Below are 12,355 nucleotides of genomic sequence, written 5' to 3' on the forward strand. Positions count from 1 at the left end.
CACCGTTATATGCTCTTAACAGAATACGAGTAAACTGAATTTTCAATTTCAAATAGCAGGGGAAAGATCATAATTTTTTTTTTTTAAAGATAAGAGCAGAACTATCGTTGAACACCAAAATGGAGGTATGAACGTAGCAGTCCCAAAATAGAAACAAGTGTTTCGCTGGATTCCCTAGCTAATGTTCGCCGATCAGTGGCGCTGCGCAACTTACTGATGACGACAGAGCCACCAAAGTTTCAGTTAAGTAATGTTTCAAAAAAAAAGTTTCAGTGAAGTATTCATATTCTTCGTTGATGCGTCGGAGCACTAGCGAGAACAATCATAGGCGAAGAGGACTGGAGAGCTAAATAATGGCAGGTGAAGTGAAGGTGACGCTCACCAGACAGACACCAGGCCCGGCTCGTGCACTCCACGGCTCCGGAACCACACACGCGCGTTTACCCGGGGTTGCTGCGTGGCCGGTGCGTGTACGCACATTCTTGCCAAGGTCCTGGAACGTAAGCAACCAGCAAGAAAAGGTTGCACATTGACGACCTTGGAACGTTCCAGTCCAGCGGCAGCAACCAGCAGGACTGGAACGTAAGCAAGAAAAGGTTGCTCGGGTTAGACAGTGTCTAAAAGTCTCCGCTTAGCAACGAAGAGTCCAAATGCACTCTGACTAGTCCCAAAAAAACCTTGACTAGTCCAAATGCACTGCTATGCCTATTCCCTATTAGATCCTCGTTTGTCGGTCTTGAATTCTCGGTAAATCAGAGAGTGATCTCGTTACACTGGACGCACGTAGTTCAACATGTTAGATTTTTCATGATGGAACTTGTTTATTGATATTTAAGTCATTGAAATAGGTGTTTATATTTTTCTAAATTTATTATGAATTAACAGTAATAGTTTTTTGACTGGCACCTGTGCCCATCAACTTCCGTACCTTCGGTGGCTCTGTTAATCTCAAATAAACTCAAGTCCTTTAAGAGTGCTCGTAAGGGCAGGACGTCTTTTCAAGATATTCTAATGTATGTTTATTAGTGTACATGCATATATACGTGAGATTCAGAGCAGAAGCACATGAACGGAAGTTGTGCCAGCTAGCCTGCACGCATTGACGCCACGCAGTCTCGCACCGTCGGCCACTCAAAACGGAACCCGTTACACATGGCAGCCCACGGTCGCACGTGAGCAGTGAGCACAATGGCACAAAGGCCGGGAATGGGATGTCTCCGCAGCAGTACAGAGGACAAAACAACGTAATTAGTATCAAATGGCTGATGAGTACATTAAGAATTAAATTAAATTGGAAGGTTCTGCCACATACTAATATGTTGGGGCTACTTTAGGGGCCGGCCGACGAGGGTGCGGCTATGGTTGAGGCGAGCTCGGCGAGATTGCCGGTGCGTCGGGCTTCAGGAGAAAAGAAAAGACACGAGCGAACCTGCTATTTGCATGTAACGAGTGGTCACCTCTGAGTTGCCCCACCAATTTGGTGAATCTTGGGGCAGATCCACCATTTTGATGGAGTAGAACCTTGCTGGAGCTACTGGTTTCAAAAGCGTTTAGCTGAAAAAAAAAATAGATCTATAACTAGTTTAGATGAATCTAGAATTGGTGGAGCTCTACCAAATAGTACCTTAAACCATTATCGAATCAATGAATAGAAAACATAGATGATCAGTAGGCCGTGGGAAGATTGAAGAAGCTCTTTATTGGCTTTGCTTATGAGGAATGGCCTAATGGCCCTGATAATCATGCTGCGTTTGGGCCATAGGCTCGTAGCTATCGATAGATCTTGCATGAAGGCTACAGTACGCACAAATGATGGCAAAGGCGAAGATTTTTGAACGAGCAGGGCAAAGAGTGGAAAAGGATATGGAACGCTGTCGTTAACTCATTAGGGCATGTACTACCCATGAACAGCTTGTTGTCTGTATGATAATGTCATATTCTATACAGATGGCTAAATAGACAGCACATACAATAGGTTGTATGTTTATCTATCTGTTAATTCTTTAATACTTGTATGTAGCCATGATCAAGCATGAATATGATTCATGTAACCATTGTGTTGCTTGTTGATAATAAAAAGATCCAGCATAAATAAAATGATCATGGTTACAATATTTTTGAGAATCATAAATATAAATGATATATTAATATAAAACATAATAGAACAAAAATTTCATAAATCAAATAAAACATAATACAACTACGTATTAACAGTTAAATTGCATTGCAAACAGAATGCAAACTCTCCACTTTTCAAAAAAAAATGCAAACACACACTAGCCTACTACTCCTAGTACATGTTGTTTGCTCTCTCCACTATAGTCTGTAGAAACTGAAAAGTTGTACGGCACTCTCTGCACTTCATATGCTCCTCCTAGTGCAGTGGTACGTACTGCGCTGCACATTCTTATCCTTTGAATACTCGACTAGTCAACTTCAACCGCAAAAAAACACTTCTCTTCTTCAACGCCTCCTCAACTGTGTGGCTCTCGGCGGTGGGGCGGAGGTCGCCCACGCGAAGCTTGCGGCAGAGCTCACCGGCGCGGCGGGCGGCTCGCAACAGCCAGGCGGATCTCGCCCACGTGAGGATCACGGCTAGTCAGAGGTCCTCGGCGTGCTTTCGGCAGCCAGGGAACGAGATGAGAAAGGAGCAGTTTGGCGCTGAAGATTGGAGCCATCCTTGCTCCCTCCCGCCGCACGAGATCGAGGCCGTCTACTCCAGGCGAAAATTTCTTCTCGGAGCACGAGCCGAAGTCATCCTCTTGTGAGACGACGGCCTCCCTGTCTCTTAGCTCCACCGGGGGTCTTTCTGCAAAACTGGTGGCATACAGACGGCTCTACGTGCCCTTACGCAATTTTATTTTACTCCGTATTATTTTTTTTGGAAAATTCGCTATGCGGTTTCGGTACGGATGCGCCAGATTGGCCGGTTGTTGACCAGTCTTCTTCAACACTAGTCAGTCAAAATGTATCGCTTTCATATGAGGCCAATTTTGACCAGTCCTAGAGTTTCGCTTTCGCCCGGCAGCCCAAAAAAGAATCATGGTATTTTGAGATTTTTTTTTTTTGCTTCGTCATGAGTCCTATAACGAAAGTTCATGCATTTCCTATCTGATCAAGTTGTTTTTTTAGAAAGTACTCCTCGTCCCAAAATGAACACACTTCTAGAGTTTTAGTGAAGAAATCAATATTAGTGAAAAAATACATATACACCGCTATAAAAATATGATCATTGCACTTTGGAAGGAAAGAAAAGAAAAAGACAACTAGAGTTAGGTGGTTTCATACCTAGAAGTGCACTTATACCTAGAGAAAAAGGACATTGACCTTGACCACCTCACCTAACTCTCTGGCACGCGGGCCCACGCACATCAGTATAAAGTCACGTGTAATAGTAGTAAGTGAACATTATTACAATATGGAATTTAGTTAGGCACGGAAAGTAGCTCGAAGGTCGCTAATCCTTTTGTACGAGCAACTAGCAAGGTTCGCCTAACGATAAAACACCCCTGACCGACCAGATGGCTGGCCATGCATTCACCTCCTGGCTAACATACCTATGTTATGGAGTTTCAATAATGCCAGCAAAACAGTGTACAATGCTGGGAAAATCCACCTGTCTTGCCGTCCTGATTACTCTGCTGCTCTCTCCTTTGTTGTGCTCGTCGGCGTCGGCGCAGCACACGCTAGGCGCCAGTATATCTGGGCACAAAGCCCGAGCCCATGAGCCCGGCACGGAGCCCGCTATTTAGGCCCGGCCCTAGCCCGGCCCGGCCCGAAGGTCAATGGGCCCGGGCTGGCACGGCACGGGGGTGCAGGCCGTGCTTGGGCCGCACCCTAGGCCCACAGGCCGGCACGGCACGGCCCGCAAAATAACGGCAGGCCCGTAGTGGCCCAACGGCAAGCAGGCCGGCGGCCGGCGGCCCAAGAACTCCCCCCTCCTCCCCATATATAAACCGCGACCCCCCCCGGCCCCCACCCCCACCCTAACCCTAACCCCATTCCCCTCCCAACCGCCGCCGCACTCGACACCCGCTCGGTCGCTCGTCGCTCTCGCTCGTCGCCACTCGCCTCCTCTCGTCGATCCATCTTCGCCGCCGGTGCGACCGTCGTCCTTGGATCCGGTGATATCGCCGCCGCTCCATCACCTCTCCTTGAGTTCCCTGCTCCCTCAGTCCCTCTCCGTCTTCCTTTTTACTCCTTCTCCTCTGTTTGTCGATGAACATGTGAGTCCGCCTCCCCGTCTCTCTTCCGCCGTCGCTCGCCGTCCTTCTTAATCCCATCTTGCCCTTGTGTGGCCCTCGTCTTCTCCGGCGCCAGGCTCCGGTTGCGCAGGCAAGTCCATCCCCATTCGTAACCCTAACCCTAGCCCCTAGATCTATACGTTTCTTAGTGTTTTGATTCTGTTTTTGGGATCATTTTCTCATCCTTTTCTTCTTTTCGTGTTCTTTTTCTTTGCAGGTCTGCTGCCGATGCCTCGTCATCAACTAGCCTTGGCGTAGACGGACGACGGGCAATGGCACCGCGGCCAAGCCGTAGCCGCGCACCGTTGAGGAACGGTGCTGGAGTTTAGCCGTCCGCGGCCGAGGGCCCCAAGACGTGTGACCCGCAGGGCGATGATGCCATGTTCCCTGTGACTGGCGACAATGACTTGGTCGCGGCTGGGCTGTCCCCGGAGCACGACAACGACGGCCGTGACCCCTTTGCGGTGTTTGATGACACCACCCGTGGGACACAGCCGGCGATCGACGTCGATGCCGTTGATGCAGGGGCAACGGGGACAGGGACGGTGGACTCCAACACCCACTCCAACAGCATTGGTGTTAATGGTAATGCTGATGGTAATGGTACTCGTACTCCTTCCTCTGGTGCTGTTTTTGGACTTGGTAAGCGCAAGTCTAAGTGCTGGGGTGACTTTGAGGAGGTTTATGAGAAGATTAATGGTGTCGATGTGCGTGTTAGAGCTATATGTAAGATGTGTAGAACTATGTTGAGTGCTAGATCTGCTGCTGGTACTGGTCATATTCTTAGGCACCAAAAATTTTGCAAACAGAAACTTGATAATGCTTCTAGGGTTCAGTCTCGACTAGCTTTTAATGCTGATGGGTCTTTGCATAATTGGAACTATGATCCTGCTGTTGCTAGAACTGAACTGTGTAGATTGATTGCTAGGCTTGATCTTCCTCTTGGTTTTGGTGACACTGATGCATTTGAGGAATATATTAAAAATTCTCATAACCCAGGATTTGTTAGATCATCTAGAAGAACCACCACTAGAGATCTGGATAAGTTATTTGCTGAACGTCGTGCTATGATTAGGAACTGTGTGCATGCTTCTGCATCTGTTGCTTTGACTTCTGACATATGGTCTAGTAATGCCAAAGAGGATTACATATCTGTTGTTGCTCACTATGTGAATGCTGATCGGGAATTGCAAAAGAAGATTGTTGGTCTTAGGTTGATTCAAGTTAAGCATTCTGGTGAAAACATTTCTGCTTCCATTGCATCTGTTGTTGAGGAGTATGGCTTGGTTGATAAAATCTTTTCTATCACTTTAGATAATGCATCTTCTAATGCTAAGGCTATGGAAACTTTAATACCCATGTTTGCTGGTTATCTTGGTTGTGATCCTGCACCTGATGATCCTGCACCTGGTTACAATCTTGTGCATCAACGCTGTGCTTGTCACATTATTAATCTGATAGTCAAATCTGGACTAAAAAGAATCAAACCTTATATAGAGGATTTTAGAACTGCAATTAATTTCTTGAACTCCTCTAATCAAAGAATTGCTATGTTTAGAAACTACTATGAAGCTAAAGGTATGAGACCTAGAAAATTTGGCTTAGACATGGATGTTAGATGGAATGCTACTTATCTCATGCTAAAACACTTGGTTCCTTACAGTGAAGTATTTTCTGTGTTCATAAATTCAAATTATGGTTCTGCACTGTTGTCTCCAGCCCATTGGCACGTGGCTGGGAAAATATTGGAGTTCCTAGAAGTATTTTATGACTCTACTGTTACACTGTCTGGTGTTTATTATCCTACCAGTCCTCTTATGCTGCACCATGTTCTGGAGATTGCAACCCATTTGCATGCATGTGAAAGGGATGTTAATCTTAGACCCTTTGTGTACCCTATGCAGCATAAATTTCTTAAGTATTGAAAGGATATTCCTCTCTTATACTCATTTGCATTCATTCTTGACCCTAGAGCTAAGCTCAGAGGTATGCAAAGGGTCTTCCATTTACTTATTGAATATACTGGTACTGATTACACTACTTACTATGCTGATTTGAAAACTGAGTTGCATAAAATGTTTGAGAAATATTTGAGAAAGTTTGGTGCAACCAGGTCACAAAGGGTTGTTGGTCCTACCCCACCCACTGGTAAGAGAAAACAGGCTTGGGGGGTAATTTTTGGAGGATCAGGTCTGCCTGTTCCTTCCAGTGGCACTGCCTGTTCTTCTTCTCACTCTACTGCTTCTGAACTTTCAAGCTATTTGGACAGCGACTGCATAACTGCTTATGAGGATGGTTTTGACATTCTTCTGTGGTGGAAGGACCACAAACTAACCTATCCCATCCTGGCTATTATGGCCAGAGATATCATGTCAGTTCCTGTTTCCACTTGTTCTTCAGAGTCTTGTTTCAGCTTAGCAGGGAGGATCCTAGAAGAACGGCGCCGGAGCTTGAAACCAGAACATGTTGAGATGTTGACCTTGTTGAAGGACTGGGAGCTAGGAGAGAAGAGGGAACAACATGAAGCTGCTGATACCAAGAAAATTGAAGATGCATTCGAGAATCTGTTCCTGGATGAACCAGAAGGTGAAGATGATGTATTTGGTGGCCGAGAGTGGCATTGGTTGGCTGGGAGTGTTGGAGTACTTTCGTGTGAGTTAAGAGTGGATGTGTCCCTCACTCACTTGCTTAGTTTTCATTTGAACATTTGAACAATGGTCTGTAATAACTATGTAAGATTAAGACATTTGGAGCTGGCTGTACTCTTTTTTCCTGCCTAAGGTTTCTCACAAGGATGAGTTTTATCTAGGTAGGTTTTTAATGAGGCAGCATTGCACAAAACAGCTCTTTTTGATATTTAAATCTGTTGTCTTCATCTTGCTGTTGCTGTTGTTTATTGCCTAAATGTCCTAAATGGCTAAGTGTGAAAAAATTGTGTTGGTCAAAATTCATACTTATGTGTTTATGGTTGAAAAAAATGGATTGAGATGTTTATTTGGAGGTGTTTTAGATTTAACGGGCTGTGGGCTGGCACGGCCTGCTATTTTTGCCGTGCCTCACGGGCGAACACGGCACGAAAAATGGCCCACAGGCCCGTGCCTGGGCCGAAGGCCAAGCCCGCAGGCCGATAAAGCACGGCCCGCAGGGCACGGCGTGCCTCCTTGGCCCGATAGCCATCGTGCCGTGCCGCCCGATGCCCAGATATAGGCGCCGGCTCCTCTCTGTCAGTGGAAGACCACGGGAGTCCGTTCCTGACTTCCCCGGACGGCACATTCTCCTGCGGCTTCCAGGAGGCCGGCGACAACGCCTTCTCCTTCTCCGTCTGGTACGCCCAAGCCGCGGAGAAGACCGCCATCTGGACGGCGAACCCCGGCGCCCCCGAGAACGGCCGGCGCTCCAGGATCTCGTTCCGCCGCGACGGGGGCCTTGCCCTCGACGACGCCAACGGGAGCACGGTGTGGGAGAGCAAGACGAGCGGCGGTGGTGGTTCCTTGACCATATCTCTCCTCGACACCGGCAACCTCGTCATCTCGAACGGCGGTTGCGACGTGTGGCAGAGCTTCGACTGGCCGACGGACACGCTAGTCCCGTCGCAGCCGCTCACCGAGCACAACAAGCTGGTCGCTGCCTACTTCAGCCTGTACTACGACAACGACAACGTGCTGCGGCTCCTCTATGACGGCCTCGACACATCGAGCATCTACTGGCCAAATCCGGACAACGGCCCACTCAAGAACGGCCGGACAACATACAACAGGTCGAGGGTCGGTGTCCTCGACGACACCGGCGTGTTTCTCTCTAGTGACAACCTGGTGGTCCGTGCCTCCGACCTAGGACAACCCGGCGTCAAGAGACGGCTGACCATCGAGCAGGATGGCAACCTGAGGATCTACAGCATGAACGCGTCGACAGGGGGCTGGACGGTGACATGGGCGGCGCTGGCGCAGCCGTGCTCCGTGCACGGTGTGTGTGTGGCCAGAATGCGATCTACCAGCCGAGCCTCAGATGTTCGTGCGCTCCGGGGTACATGATGGTGGACACGCGGGACTGGCGAAAAGGCTGCAAGCCGATGTTAGCGTCAACAACTGCAGCCTGCTGCCGGAGCAGCAGCAGTATAAGTTCATCAAGATGCCGCACACTGATTTCTACGGCTACGATATGGGATCAAACCAATCCGTCACGTTCGAGTATTGCAAGGAACTCTGCTCGGAGAGGTGCTCGTGCGTCGGCTTCTCCTACAAACCTCAAGGCCAAGGCATCTGCTACCCTAAAAGCATGCTGTTCAATGGCTATACGTCTTCATCGTTCCCCGGGACCATCTACCTCAAAGTACCTATCGATTTCAACGCCTCGGCGCCTCTGATCCAGGCCGCACGGCGGAGCACCATCGCAGGCATCGCCTGCAATCCTAACGTCACCACGATCCCGAGACACGGAAACGACGCCAAGTGGGTGTACTTGTTTGCGTTCGCCGGAGCACTGGGAGTTATCGATTTGATCTTCATCCTGACTGGGTGCTGGTTCCTCTCCAGCAAGCAGAGCATACCCAGCTCACTGGAGGCAGGATACAGGATGATGGTCACCGGCCAGTTCAGGAGGTTCACGTACCGAGAGCTCAAGGACGCGACGGGGAACTTCAAGGAAGAGCTCGGTCGGGGAGGCTCTAGTGTCGTGTACAGCGGCGTGCTCGACAAAGGGAAGAAGGTGGCCGTGAAGAAGCTGATGACGAACTTGGTCCGGGGCGGCGAGGAGTTATGGGCGGAGATGACGGTGATCGGGCGGATCAACCACATCAACCTGGTCCGGATCTGGGGGTTCTGCTCCGACGGCAAGCACAAGCTGCTGGTATACGAGTACGTGGAGAACGAGTCGCTGGACAGGCACCTGTTCGACACGGACAGCAGCAGGACGCTGCCGTGGCGCGAGCGATACCGGATCGCGCTGGGCATGGCCAGGGGCCTCGCCTACCTCCACCATGAGTGCCTCGAGTAGGTCATCCACTGCGACGTGAAGCCGGAGAACATCCTGCTGACGAGGGAGTTTGACGCCAAGATCGCCGATTTCGGGTTGGCCAAGCTGTTCAAGAGGGACGGCCCCGGCCCCGGCGGCAGCATGCTACTCTCCCACATGAGAGGGACGACGGGGTACATGGCGCCGGAGTGGGCGCTGAACGTGCCCATCAATGCCAAGGTTGACGTGTACAGCTACGGCATCGTGCTTCTTGAGATCGTGATCGGGAGAAGGATCTACGACCAGACGACAGCCAATGGTGAGCGGCTGGAGATGTCGCAGATCGCTCAGCTGCTGAGGCAGGTGGTTGATACCGGGGAAGTCGTGCCCTTGGTGGATGGGAGGTTGCAGGGGCAGTTCAATCCCCGGCAGGCCATGGAAATGGTTCGTATTTCCTTGTTATGCATGGAGGAGAGGAGCAGCAACAGGCCGACGATGGACGACATTGCCAAGCTTCTCACGGCGTGTGACGACGAGGACGAGCACCCGGCCTACCGGTCGTGAGTTGTGACCACTCGAGCAAGGAAGCGGATGAAGAAGAGCAGCCGAGCCCAGCTATCCGGCCTATGAGGACTCGAAAGCCCAATTCCAATATTAGTGGCCCAGAGTGGCCTGTCTGTTAGTTTAGTACTTAAGCGGAAGAATGGAGAGGAGAGGGACTGAATTCGAAGAAAATGCTTGGACGTCTGCCAAAACAACTCATAAGTCTTATGCCGATGCGGTTAAATCTCCATCTCTCTCTGGTGCTAATTTGATCCCCATCGGCAAGCACAAACCTTGGCAACCTAAAGCCCCTGCTCATAGACGTTCTGCTTTTGAGCGTCTTGAATTTTCTCCTCGGAGTACCCTCAACCAGGTCCCCGCTCTGTCTTTGATCGCCAATTGTCTGGCCAATCGCAGGCCCTGCATTTCAACCGGCCTTCGGACAAGATCTTTCATAGAGCAACACATATCTGTAGCTTCTGCCTGGCGAGTGGTCATCTCCGTGTCAACTGTCGCGCCCCAATTAAATGTCACGCGTGCAGGAATTGGGGGCATGTTGCCGCGGCGTGTCCCTCTCACATTCGATTCAAATCGAGACACGATTCCGGCAACATTAAGGAAAAAGCTGCTGTAATCTCCAAACCAGGCTGGTTTCTTGAATCCGGTGCAACTAATAAGACCGTCTGTCTTTAATTCGTCTGGAGAAATGTTCAAGGCCTAATTCGCTTCTTGGGCCAACAAGGAAGTTTTGCCGGCCGCAGTTATTCCTTGGCAACTGCAGCCCACCTCTGCCCTTGAAGTAGACCCAGCCTCCTGGCAGCTCCATGCCTCTTCACCTTCCTGCCATACTCCTTGTGCGGCAACTGTAGCCAAAGCAAACCCCTCTCCTCCACTCCATTGCAGTGGCACTTCACTCCATTGCAGCGGTGCTCAATCGCTGCAACCTCAACCTTTGCCATCTTCCATGGCCTTCCAGCGCGCAGACCCGCTTCCTTTTGTGCCTCAAGGTTGTCAGTATCAACATGTTCCCAGCCGTTTGTTCATGGTGCGTGCGGTGGCACCAGTCCGGCCTCTGGCGGCAAATGAAAACCTCGGCATCATCACCTTCGACCCCCTAACTGGTAATGCCATGAACTTTGCAGCTGTTAGGGCGGTTGTTAGAGATTTCCTCAACTTAGAGATGAGAGTAGCCTATAGAGATATCCAGCCTACTCCTTTGGGTCAAGCTTTAGTCAAGTTTGGTCATGCTTATGATCGTGATAATTTGATTCGTCAAAGCCCTATCCCCTTTGACAAAGTCACTGTATCAGTCTGTCAGCATGATCAAGGCAGAAATTGGAGAAGGGCGGAATTTAACCATGAATGCTGGTTACTGCTGCTGGGTCTTCCCAATGACTATTGGACAGAAAGGCATATCCATAGTGTGGTGGGGGAGTTCGCCAGAGTGTTGCTCTGGGAAGCTGATGAAAGGTTTCTGTCTAGGTTGCTGGTAAGGGCAAGGGTCATAGACTTGCAGAAAGTTCCTCAGTTCATAGTCTATGCTGACCCAGACACTGTGGATGTGGAGTCATGGATGGTTTAGTGTCAAGTAATGCTTCAGCACCCCAATATGCATGAACCACCAGTGGAGAACCCAATCCCTGAGAACATTGATATGGAAGATGCAGTGCCCTTTGATTTCTTTAGTCTGGGGCAGCTAGTCAATGGACCAAACCTTCAGGAGGACCAAGAGCGGGAAGATGCCTGGGATCAGTGGCCTGCTCAAATTCAAGCCCAAGATCAACCAATGCAACAGGCATGGCCCAATCCAAATTCAGAACCTCAATGAGCTGCCAAATATGGAGGAACCTATTGATCTGAACCAACCCCCACCTTTGAACCTTGATCTTCATCCTATTATCATCAACCCGGTTGTGCAACCTCAAGGAGATGAACTCATTGATCTGAATGAACAGCAGCAGAATGTGATGGAGCAGCACCTGTTATAACTAGAGAATGAGGTATACATGATGAACCCTTTTAAAGAAGGACTGATGCAAGCAACAGTTGAACAGCAGCAGGAAGGGGAACAAGAGTTACTACTTAATGTCTCTGCACTCCCCCATTCTCTTGTCAACCTCCAAGTGGATGAAATACCACTTGATCAATTGATTGAGCTTGGAGAAGAGGAGTTTCTTGAAGCTGAACATGCTCTAGCAGAACCATTCTTAGTAGGACAGCTGATGCAAGATCAATAGGAAGCTGATTAGTACATCCAGAATCAACAGGATGAAGTAGAACCAGATGAGCCCTTGGAGCAGAACATACCTGATGAGGGTGTAGTTCAGCAGGCAATGATGATCGATGAAGTTCAGCTACACCCACCCAACCAACACAACAATAACATTCAGATTGGGATGGCTCTGATAAGAATGGAAGAACTGAACCCTGTTTGGAATAGAGCCAAGGATGTAGAAGCTACAAGGCTTTGGGCAAAATATTTTTCAAGTATTAACCATGCACTTCAAGTTCAAATTCCAAGTTCTTGCGCAAACTTTTTTCAAAGTTCAGCTCCTGTCTTCTAGTAATTTTCAATTCATAAAAAATCATATCCGCAAAAATACCACAAATTCTACAAA

At 49.1% G+C, this 12,355-nt stretch overlaps 1 pseudogene; it reads left to right on the forward strand.

The window, feature by feature from the left end:
• The first annotated feature begins 3,578 nt into the window (after positions 1-3,578).
• On the forward strand, positions 3,579-9,758 carry LOC136449614 (putative receptor protein kinase ZmPK1; annotated as a pseudogene).
• Positions 9,759-12,355: the final 2,597 nt, after the last annotated feature.

This window comes from Miscanthus floridulus, chromosome 5, assembly GCF_019320115.1.
Source record: "Miscanthus floridulus cultivar M001 chromosome 5, ASM1932011v1, whole genome shotgun sequence".
Classification (NCBI taxonomy): Eukaryota; Viridiplantae; Streptophyta; class Magnoliopsida; order Poales; family Poaceae; genus Miscanthus; species Miscanthus floridulus.